Below are 12,161 nucleotides of genomic sequence, written 5' to 3'. Positions count from 1 at the left end.
CATGGCTCTGCCCTGATCTCAGGTCCCCACATATTTATCCATCCACTATGTAGTCAGTACCTGGGAGTCAGTAGGCACTACCCTAGGGACAATTATAGAAAGCAAAAGGGACACAGGCCTTACTCTCAAAGAGCTCATGAACTAAGCAGGAGAATGGGCAGGTTATAATTTTGGGAACTAGGAGACTCCTTGGTGGAGCATTAATCTCCAGGGGGCAGAGCTGCTCAGCTGGAGCCCGTGAGAACATGGCCAGCTGCCTACTTTGTGGCAGGCAGCCTCTGAGATGACCAACAGTGGTACCCACTTCCTGGTGTTCCCACCTCTGTGTAATCCCCTTTCCATGGGGCTGGGCAGGACCTGTGGCCTGCTTCTCACCCAAAGATACAGCAAAGGCAAAGATGGTGAGATGTCATTTCAGTGATTTGGTGACAAAAAATTGACTTCTTGCTAGTAGACTTTTTCTATTCCCTTCTTGGCTTTCATGCTTTGGTGAAATGAGCTGGCATGCTGGAGGTGCCCATTCCAGAAGGAAATGAAGATGACCTTTGGTCAACAGCCAGGTAGGAACCAAAGCCTTCAGTGCAATAGCTCTCAAATAACTGAATTCTGCCAACAGCCTCCCCAGTCAAGCCTTCAAATGAGACTCCAGCTGACACCTTGATTTCAGCTTCATTGGAGACCATACAGCAGAGGATTCAGATAAAGCTTGTTTCGATTCCCAGCCCACAGAAACTGGGAGATAATAAATGTATGTTGGTTTAAGCTGTCAAGTTTGTGGCAATTTGTTATGTAGCAGGAGATGACTAATACCTGGATTTATGTCCCCTGGTTTGGGGACAGCAAGTCATTTATAAACACATTCACCAAGCAGCATATGGCCTAAATATACATGTTGAGTCCCTGGCTATTGACTCAACAGTGCTCTGAAGGTAATAAAGGCAGAGAAATGGCAGGTGGTAGTGCTGACAGCAGATGCTTGAAGCCACAGCTATCTCTTTGACAGTGGCCGGGGCTTCCTTATATGAGCAGTTGCCTACATTACTCAAGTCTGGAGGCCAAGGATTCTGATCCTGCTTCTCACTTTGAACAGGTCCCCAGCACAGCATGGGCCTAAGTGCTTTCTCAGTTCCTTCAAATACCTGCTAAGCACTCAGTTCATCTAGGACTTGAGCCAGGCCTGGAGATATATGTCTGGGAGGCTCTCAGCTGGCAGAGGAGAAGCTCATGGGTGGTGGGCATCAGGCACAAGGCTATGGCCTGGTCTTGCTATTCCCAAGGATCCTACCTAGGTCACTCAGACCTGGACAGGGAAAATAAGGGATGTAAAGGAAGCAGTGATTCAATAACGGGAAACCAAGAGACTCCTTATTTCAAAACTCTCTACAGACCAAATGTCAAGATTAACCCAATAGTTCACAATTCCTCAGGTAAAGCATGGCCTCAATTCTCTTTTAAGATAAAATCCCCAGGAGAGAGAGAACTTTATGTCCCATTCACATTGGTTTGAATGTGTTTATCAGGCTGATTTATCTCTGACAAAAGTCCTCAGGGTTTAGGAATCTCCTGAAGAAATTCACTGACACAAACAAGCTAGTGGGTTGCTCTCAGGTGGTATCAGACAAAATGAAAGTTTGTGGACAGATTCAAGACCCTCAGGGGAAAGAATTCCCAGGACTTGGTGATTTATTGGATGTGGGGGGCACACTAAGATGATTGCTGTGTTTCTGTCCTGACCACCTGGAAAATGGTAAGTTCACACTCTGCGAAGACAAGTTATCCAGGACAGGGGTTGGAAAAGAGACTGAGCTCCATTTCCAGCATGTCCACTCTACAGTGGCTGAGACTATTGGCTCTAGGGGCTGAAGCCACAGGTCACTTGGATGTTGTTGACAGATTGAGGACATTTGAGGCTGTGTACGTGGAGGAGACAGTGTGGAGGAAGTGGGCCAAACCGTGACCAGTGTTAATGGAGCTGCATGCCTTTTGTCCTAGCAAACCCACTTCTAGATATTTATTCTAAAGAAATCATCAGAAATACGCAGAGAGGTATAATTAAGGATAATCATAGCAGAGCTATCTATGCTTCTGAAAAGGAAATGAAATGTTCAAGAAAGGTAAAGTCCAATTTTGTTCCAAAGCATGGAATATTCTACAGCCATAACCCCATAAATATAGTAATGAGAGGGGATGTTTGATGTTTGTTGTAAACAGATGTTCATGCTAATTTCTGAGAGGTGTGAGCCAGCTGAAGAAACATACAGGAAAATGTCCACACACAATCCCACATACTGGAAGGTTCCACTCTGAAACATATGACAAGGACTCTGCTTGACCAAACTCTTGACAAGCTCCTCCGAACACTCTTCCCTGCTAGGCCTCAACCTTGGCCTGTGAAGATATGATCAAACACCAGCATAGTTTTGATAGCTCAAGGCTGCATCCCTAGGGTGACCCTAGTCCCCCTTAAAGTGCCTGCCTGAGAAAACTCAAGGCTGCCAAGATAATTTACTGTTTTTTCCAGCCAACCTGAAAATAGGGCCCTGTTCCCCAGTGTCTATGGTGGGGAAGGATTCTGATTTCCATAAACGCCTATTAGCAAACCCAAATGGGCTAATCGCACTGGCCAACCCCCCTTCCTGCTTGTAATTTTTCACTTCCCTGATTCTTGCTTGGCCCCACTCACCCCCCTCCTATACCCTCATTCTCCCTTTAAGACTCCCTGTTACCTCTACAAATCAAACTTCAGTTCACGCTGGAGTTTCACCCCATTACAATAGTGTATTACTGATTAGAATCTATTTTTACCAGCTTGACTGGTGTCTGGATTTGTTTATCTTTGACGGCCAGTGGTGATGATCTTTGGGTGGTGAATTTAAAGATGGTTTGGAGTTTTTTCCCCCCATTTTGTTCTTTCCTATAATTTTTTCTACACTGGCTCTGAGCTGCTTTTGTAACTGGAAAAAAATTTTTTGTTTAAAGCCTTCCTTTTGGTTCACTGGAGACATTACAAGATCAGAGCAGGGAATGGTTGTTTTAATATCTCTCTCCCTGTCTTTATCTCCACAGAAATTCTCCTTGCCTATACACAACATTGCCAATTTTGCCCTCAGCATTCTGCATAAACACTATTCTGCAGCATTAGGTTGTAGCCATTAGCAGGGCAAATATGTGCTGGCTTCTTCTCTCAGTTTACAACCCTTATAATTTGCAACTCTGCTTTAAGAACTCAAAATTATGGCTTGCTCATAGCCTGCATAAACACTTAAGAAAGCCTTACCATTTGGAGATGTAAAATGTGCCTGACAGGGTGACAAAGGCTTGCACACAGCTTCCTGAAGTGCATGCATTCCTGAAGATAATGGGCGGCCCTTACCTCCCAGGGGGCTCAAGAATGTCAGGAAGCAGAGGCGCCTGGGCAGCTCAGTCTGTTAAGTGTCTGACTCTTGATGTTGGCCTCAGGCCATGATCTCATGATTTGTAAGTTTGAGCCTTGCATCCCCGCTCTGCACTGACAGCGTGGATCCTGCTTGGGATTTTGTCTCTCTCCCTCTGTGCCCCTCCCTCTCTCACTTTCTCTCTTTCTCAAAATAAATAAATTAATTAAAAAAAAGAATTTCAGGAAGCAAAGCCTTCTAGGCACAACACTCAGAAGCATCAGGCAGTCAGGATGGTTTTCTTGTGAAAGAAAACTCCGAAAACATTGAGTTACAGATCAGAAACTTACCTTACCACATTGCCACTTGCCAACATTTCCACTGCTAAAATGTGTTTGGCATTGGCATGAATGGTGTTTAGCATAAAGACAATGAAATTCTTATTTACCTTCAAAGCATCTTACCAAATCTCATCCATCTTGGACCCACACCACAGATCCCATTCTACTGGCAAAGAAGATAGTGCAAAGAACAACTGTAGGCCTGATGAGCCTGCCTGGATCATAGGAATGCATAGCTTGTGACTCTAATCCAGCCTGCAATGGTACCAGAGTGTGGTTAAAAGTTGAGGACTTTTTTTTCCTCTTGAAATTTGAGTTTCTACCAACATTTTAAGCACTTAGAGATTTCACAGAAAAATTAAGATACCAGTTCTCTTGAAAAATATTAAGAGGATTTGACATTGGGCTCTTTAGTACCTGTTGTCTCTTTTAATCAAAGTGTGTGTGCTCCCAGTTTACCTCTGCCTGCTGGGGCTGCTCTAGTCCTCAGTGATGTCTGTCTGGCTTTGGGAAGCATCATAATCATTCTTCACCTTCCTCCCACACAAACCCAAATGGGGACACAGGAAAGAAAAGATGCTTTTTATTCCCTCTGCTCTTCTCCTCTGGAGTCTCAGCATTGGCGGAAGTCTCAAAGTACAAGCTTCTAGAAGCATAGCACACACACTCCCATAACTGAGCAATGCGGTTAGGAAGGAGTACACTGATAACCCAACCTGCTATCACCATGAAAATTTCATTCCCTGCCTTTGGCCTCAGACGGCTCAGCCCTGGGGTGTAAGTAAAAAACAGAGCCCTGTCTGTGTCTAATGACTATTTCTTCCTCAGATCATAGAGAATTTAAGTGTGAATGCAAACATTATTCAAATGAAATGACTCCTAAAGCGATTTACATAGATCAACTATTAGATCAGAATCCCTTGTTTAAAACAGCCTGCCCAGAATAATTGGGAATATTTGGATCTTTTGAGCATGGATGATGAAACAACATTGATGCCTCTGGCCATATTTTGGGGGTACAAGCCAGCTCTGAGATACCAAACAAGATCATTTGGCAGGGTTCTGCTTACAGGAGAGAAATATCTCTTGCCCCATGAGACAGAATATCCCCAGGCTCACCTGAGGTGACAGAAATGACGGTCCCTTAATTGATCACTAGCCCTGACAGGCCATCCTAAGCTGGGAACATGCTGTGTGAAGAACAGCTCTGCAACAAAACAGTGAAGTCCCCACGTATTCATGTGCGTCCTAGCTTTGTGGGGCCCGGTTCTCATCAGCCTGCTACCTAATCAGAGCTAACACGGGATGATACACAGAAAGAAAAAAGCAAACCAGAATTTTAGAGAAGTCAGGAATCCAGACTTTTAAGTGCAATGCCAATCTGTAATTGTGGGCTACCAATGCATAGAGGAAAGACAGGGCAGTTCTCCCTTAACAAGCCTGTGTCAAGCCATACTCTCAAATATTTCTAAGAAAATCTAGTGAACAAAATGTTCCCTCCTCATTTCCTGGAAGGGTCCTTGCCTCCAAATAAACTCTGTCTCCAACTGTTCAAGGTCTTAAAATTCCAGCAGTGAGTCCAGCGTACCGCCGTGAGATGGATACTCTCCACTGCACAATAGACCTCATGGTCCTTCTGTGTCATATATGACCCGCTTCACTCTGTATATGACCACTTGCACTTGGCTTGTGTCGATATTTGAATTTGCAATCTCTGAACTAGGCCATTTGCATGGTGTGCCTTGGATAAGTGCATGGTTTTATCCACAAGTGGCCTGAAGCCAGGCCTGAAGGATATTCTGCAGGACCATAGCTGCACATTGGATAGACCTGTTTCCCAGGAAGTTCTCCAGTGCAGAGACATCACACCTCCCTGTTTTATCCCATCTTGGATACTGTTTCTGCTTATTCTTCAATAGCAGACCTTTGGCCATTTGAAGCCAGCTCTCTGGCTACTCCACTAAGCATTCATCTCTCCCCTTTGGAAATTTCTTGACTCCCATAAACAACTGATTCAGAAGAAAGACAAATGCTTATGGTCAGTCAGTTCTCCTTCTGACCTTTTATCATTAGTGGAAATGGTTTTCAAGCCACTTTCACCTTAAGAGTGGGAACTTGAGGGTCGGCTGGGTGGCTCAGTCTGTTGAGCGTCCAACTTCAGCTCAGGTCATGATCTCATGGCTTGTGAGTTCAAGCCCTGAGTCGGGCTCTGTGCTGACAGCTCAGAGCCTGGAGCCTGCTTCAGATTTTGTGTTTCCCTCTCTCTCTGCCCCTCCCCCACTCATGCTCTGTCTCTCTCTGTCTCAAAAATAAACATTAAAAAAAAAAGAGTGGGAACTTGAGACATGCTGTAATTCTCCCAAACGAGACTGTGCAGGGTGAGTTAGAGGCTCGCCAAAGAGGGCTTCATCTGGGATCACAAATACGGCTTTAAAGAGTTATTTGGCCTGGGCTGCTTATGCCTCTGACTACCCCAGTGTATAAGACAGGGATAATAATATCTACTTTAGAGTGTCATAGTGAGCTTCAGATGCAGTAACATATGTAAAGCTAGTGCTCAATAAACAACACCTGCATCTGTTGTGGTTGTTTTTGTTATCTTTATATCAGTCAAGTTTCTTTAATTGCAAGCAATAGAAATCAACTCTGGTTGTTAACTTAAGCAAAAGTAAAATTTAATGGGAAGATCTTAGAGAGCTCACCAAATCAAAGGCCCATCCAGACAAACAGGCACAAAAGAAACAGGAACAATGGCTGCTGCAGGGACACAGGCAGTTGAAACTAAGTGGTGGCTTATCAGCCCTAACCACCCCATTCATCTTACTTTATGCCACTCAAGAGTCAAAGTCCCAAGAGAGAAACCAATCAGGTTAGTCCCTTATCTAATGGGGTGAGGGTGGCAGGGTATTTTGATTGACAATCCCAATGAGCTTTAACACAGTAGAACAGAAGTGATTTCCCAAATAGCAAGAAAAATATTTTTATTAAGAAAAGAAGGCATGGGGGCGCCTGGGTGGCGCAGTTGGTTAAGCGTCCGACTTCAGCCAGGTCACGATATCGCGGTCTGTGAGTTCGAGCCCCGCGTCAGGCTCTGGGCTGATGGCTCGGAGCCTGGAGCCTGTTTCCGATTCTGTGTCTCCCTCTCTCTCTGCCCCTCCCCTGTTCATGCTCTGTCTCTCTCTGTCCCAAAAATAAATAAAAAATGTTGAAAAAAAATTAAAAAAAAAAAAGAATTTAGAAAAGAAGGCATGGATAAGATACAGAAGTCAACAAATGTCTGATACAAATGATCCTTGACTTTTGCAGAAGTTCCTTGCCTTCTGCTCTTGGTATAACCAGATGATTCAGGCAGAGAGGCAAGACTTTGATCATCAACTTCCATTTCTTGAGGTGTGATCCTTTTTGCCTTCTCTTCTGTGGTCCTCATCACCTTAGCCCCAGAACCTACCTAGCTGGATTTAGCAAGTTCAGATCACCCAGCTCTCTGTGGCAGGAATGTCACAATCATTCAGAAGCATCCACATTTGGTCCCAGATGATAGTACAAATTCTGCAGTAATTTAACACCTGCTTTGCTTTCATGCTGTTATTAAGGAGTTTTATCTTAAATATTTGAGGTGTGATTCTGCTCCCTCATGCATATGCTGATGAAGAATTTCACACCTGTTGGAACCCTGGCTCATTTGTTGGTGGGATCTGAAATGGCACCTTTATGGAAAATGGTAAAATTCTTATTACAGCCTAATGAATAAAGTGCATATGATCCAGCTGTAGCAGCTCCCCTTGCCTTCCCAGGGAGACTTATCCTGCTGGCAATTTAGGGATTGTGAATGCTGCTTCATGGCTTCATTTTAAGATGTTTTGAAAGAAGATACCTGAAGCAACAAAATGCTCAAACACATCTGAGATGTGTTTTGTCTCTCGTCCTAATTATACTAATAAATAAATAGTACCAGTTTCCTTGCACTGTAAAATTAAATCTTTCTGAATACCCCACTCCTGCTTTGATGAGGAGGGACAGCACTCCTGATGAGAGGTGGGAAAGAACAAAGAAGAGCATTAACTATCCAAACACAATAATGTGAAAATCACTTTCTAATTTCCAAATGTGATTTCTGGGTGGACAGCCTCCTTCTTGTTGCCCACTCCAATCCCCTTTGTCTGAGGAAACTGCCCCTCACATATGTGCCATTTAGGGGCTCCATATATTTTAGTCCTCGGGGAATCACTTTTGACTGGGGCGGCAGGGGGGGGGTGTTAGCCTCACAAACAATGCCAAGTCCTGGCACCCAGGAACCCAATAACTCTATAATTTCTAGAAAAATTGTAAGAACAGGATGTTTCCATCATATCTCCCACTATATTTTCAGTGCCCAAAGTAGTTTCCTGCACAAAGCAGGTGCCCAAATATGTTCATATTAATCTTGAGAGGCACTGATCTCACATATTGATGGTCGAGTACAGTTCTGCCCTTAACTTACCAGCTGGTTTGGAGCAAATCTTATTCCCCATCCATGCAGTGGGGTAGTCTCAAAAGAAGGTGGCTCTGAGTTGAATTATTTTCATTAAATTTTTTGTCTTGACCTCAGTTTCTCCATCCCCAAAAAAGAGATGTAAGACAAGATAGCCTTGAAAGCCCATCCACCTGAGTCAATGTAATACTAAATAAAAGGTTCTTTGTACACAAACAGAAAATCCTCAGCTGAAAAGACTACCAAGGTCAACAGACTCATCCCCCTCCCTCTACACTGCTGTCTGGCTTCAGAGCTTCCCCTATGTCCAGCTGGCAGCCAACAGTGTGCCCTGTGCATATGCCACCATCAGATCTGCCCCATCGTTCTTCTGTGCCCATGTCCACATCACAACTGATAGCAAAATCCAGCTCCAAAGTGCCACATTTGAGGAACTTATTTCTCACTAACAACATTTGGCCCACAAGCAAGGCAATTAAGGGTGTTCATCCATTCACCACCCCCTTGGTGCCCTGGTAGCAGGAAGATGGCAAAGCTGCCATGCTCAGAAGCAGCCTCCCTGTTTCCACTTCAGAAGCTCATTTGGCACTACTTGAAATGCCCTGGCATTCGTTATTAAAGATTATTGTAAAGCAGTTTGACACAATACGTAGCTCTGTTGGGCATGGTGCACTGCTTACAACAGAATGGGAATGCATGTTGTTGACCGCAGAAGGGGAGTTCTCCATCCAGCTTCACACTGAGCATGACAAGGAGCTCCCCTTGCCTTTATGATGCCACTTGGGTGCACTGCTTCTCTCTCATCCTTCTGAGCTGGGGCCAATGGCCCTTGGTAAGCGTTATCTAATGCCTCACATGGAAGAACATGCCCAGCCCCCAAGAAAAGAGATCAAAAGGGGCCACAGCTTCAGGCAGAGAGCTGGGCTCAGCAAATACTGAGAAAAAATGCACTGCAGAGCCTATCAAGTCTGGAATTTGGGGTGGCATCACCATGTGTTCCTCCTCCTTCCCAGCAGGTTCATTTCTAGACCTAGTGACTCCCAGAGACAAGGAAGTTATGGTCCTGGCTAACTCAGAATTATCACATGGAGAAGGAATTTCTATTACATTCATATCCACTCTGATGCTTTGCCAAATCCTACCTTTTTGTTTGAGTTGGATGCACCTGACCTCAGGAGCTGTCTCAGATATGACAGTCACAAAAGTCACCTTTTGTGCTACTTGAGCTACCAAGTCACCTAGGTGCTACTTGAGCTGCCACTTCTCTCTCTCTATCTCTCTCTCTCTCTCTCTCTCTCTCTCCTTTCAGAGGAAAAGAGGAATAAATGTTAAGAGAATCACCACTATTCTCTCTCACTACTTGCTGCCCACATGGACATGTCTGCAATCAGGAAAGGTAACTTCTTCCCTCCTTATTTGACACCTCATCTTCAGAATCCTGGAGAAGGCTCAGTCATCTTCCTAAGTTTTTAGTGATAAAACTGAAGATGAAGACTTAAGAGAAATACCAGGCATTGACCCTCAGTCAAATACCACATCACCTCTTACCTTCTTCCTCAAAGGCCATGTTCCCTCAACTTCTCTCCACATGAATTCCCCACCTTTATCCTCCCCCAGGCCTTGTGCCAGACCTGAGTTTCTTTCTGTATGGTATGATCAAGGCCCCAGGTGTGGCTTATTTCCCCTGCCATTTTCCACTGCTGGACAGAGAAGGGATAGAATGATCTTCCAGACTGGGCTGCATTCTGCTTTATTTTAGTTTGTTCCTCTTTGTTTCTTTCTAAATATCTAAAATAAATGAGTCACATCTTATATTGCAAAGACAATCTGCAAAAGCCTTCAGTGGGATTTTTATGCTCATTGGATCTCCATGTTTGTGCACATCTTGCAAGCAGAGATACTGACTGCCTTTGTCTTCAATGATCTTAAAAATAATGACTGTAGGGTCAACAGCCTCAGAAGATAGAATATCTCTCTCTGAATCAAAGACTAGGTCTGCTTCCTGCCCATTATAAAAAAAATTCAAGTTCTCTAAGTTCAAGATTCTTCTCCCATAACATATCCACCAAGTATGCAGATATCACGTGCCTCCTTTATATCCCCCTGTGGGACTGGGGCTCAGGAGCATGCAGCAAAAAAAAAAAAAAAAAAAAAAAAAAAAAAAAAAATATATATATATATATATATATATATTGATACTTTTGCTACTGCTATTGCTGTGAGTAATAAGTTATTTGTCTCTGATCCAGGAACCCTGTGTCTTCTTCCAATATCCATGACACTGTGGTGGGCAAACTTGTTAGCTTGCAAGTAGGTTGCAATCTCAGACCCTTCACAGTTGTTGTCATTCTCCCTACAAACACAATCTTGGTTGTATTTTGCTAACAGTACATTTGTCCTCTTACCAACCGTTGGTTTTTTAATATATTGCAGATGACAACTTGCCCAACCATCTCAACCCACCAGGTCCTGCCTGGATCCAGGCTGATGAGAAATGAGAGGTCCCTACACACAAGTCTTATAAAACTCCATGTTAAAGTGAATCTTTGTTCAGTTCTTCCAAAAGATTCATAAACCAGGGCTCACTGAGACCAAGCAGAATGTGTTCTATGTACATTTTCATTTGCTTTGTCCATGAAAAAAATAAAATAAAATAAAATAAAATAAAATAAAATAAAATAAAGCACCCTTTCCAGAGCTCTGGAGACTAAGTAGTAGGAAGAGCAGGTCATGATATAGGGCTCCAAATGGACTCTGATTAATGGCATTGTAACCCATCCCCTCCTGGACCCTTACAAATAACCAGCAGGACTGTGACCTCTCCCTTGCAGTGACCATTACTCACTTCCCTTTGAGTCTGTTTATAAGACCCCACAACCATTACCAGGCTTTGACTATGGAGGATATGCTCAAGGTTTCTGCCTTTAAGCTATTTCCCAAAGGTCCTTATCCCCTTTGTCTTAATCTGTTTCAGCTGCTATTTAAACAAAATACAATAGACTGGAGTAGGGGATAGCTTATAAACAACAGAAACTTATTTCTCAGAGTTGTGGAGTCTGGTAAGTCCAAGATCAAGACACCAGCACTAGTGTCTGGTGAGGATTCACTTTCTTGCTCAGAGGGGTGCCTTCTCTCTGTGTCTTCACAAGATGGAAGGGGCAAGGGAGCTCTGTGGGGTTTTCTTGATAAGGGCCCTAATCCCATTCCTGAATGCTCCACCCTCATGACCTAATCACTCCCAAAGACCCTAACTCTTAATGCCATTATACTGAGCATGAAGATCTAATATATGAGGGTCACGTGGGTGGCTATGTCATTTGAGCATCCGACTTTGGCTCAGGTAATGATCTCACAACTCATGAGTTTGAGCCCAGTGTCAGGCTCTGTGAGACTGCTCAGAGCCTGGAGCCTGCTTCAGGTTCTGTGTCTCCCTCTGTCTGTGTCCCTCCCCCCACTCATGCTCTGTCTGTCTCTCTCTCTCCTTCAAAAATAAAAATAAACATTAAAATTTTTTAAGAAGATCTAACATATGAATTTTGGGGGAGACACAAACATTCAGTCTATAGACCCTTCCACTACCAGGCATGGTTGTCTCCCCATGCTATTAGCTCTTTGGCCGGGTCCCCTCCTCTGAGAGCTTTCTGACACAGCAGTTCAGCAGTTCTGCAGTCCAACTATAAGAGCAGAACATGGAAGGTGAGGTTTCAGCTGAAGGAAAGTTCCTGAGGAAAAGCAGTGTTTCACTTAGAGAAAGCAGGCCTGGCTATAGCACCTAGGAAAGCTGAGATAAAGAAGACGAAATGGGAGAACTCTAAATTTCGTCAGGTTCAAAAATGTCTGCATCCCTGTTGTGTCCTGCTTCCTATCCTGAAGATGTACAGGAGCAATACTTCCTTGAGGCACTCACACTTTTCATCCCCAAGCAGAGAATGAGCTCTCCCAGGCCCTCTCACAGACACCTCCAGCACTTGACTC

The sequence above is a fragment of the Panthera leo genome, chromosome E2 (genome assembly GCF_018350215.1).
Source record: "Panthera leo isolate Ple1 chromosome E2, P.leo_Ple1_pat1.1, whole genome shotgun sequence".
Lineage (NCBI taxonomy): Eukaryota > Metazoa > Chordata > Mammalia > Carnivora > Felidae > Panthera > Panthera leo.
This window is presented reverse-complemented; position numbering follows the sequence as displayed.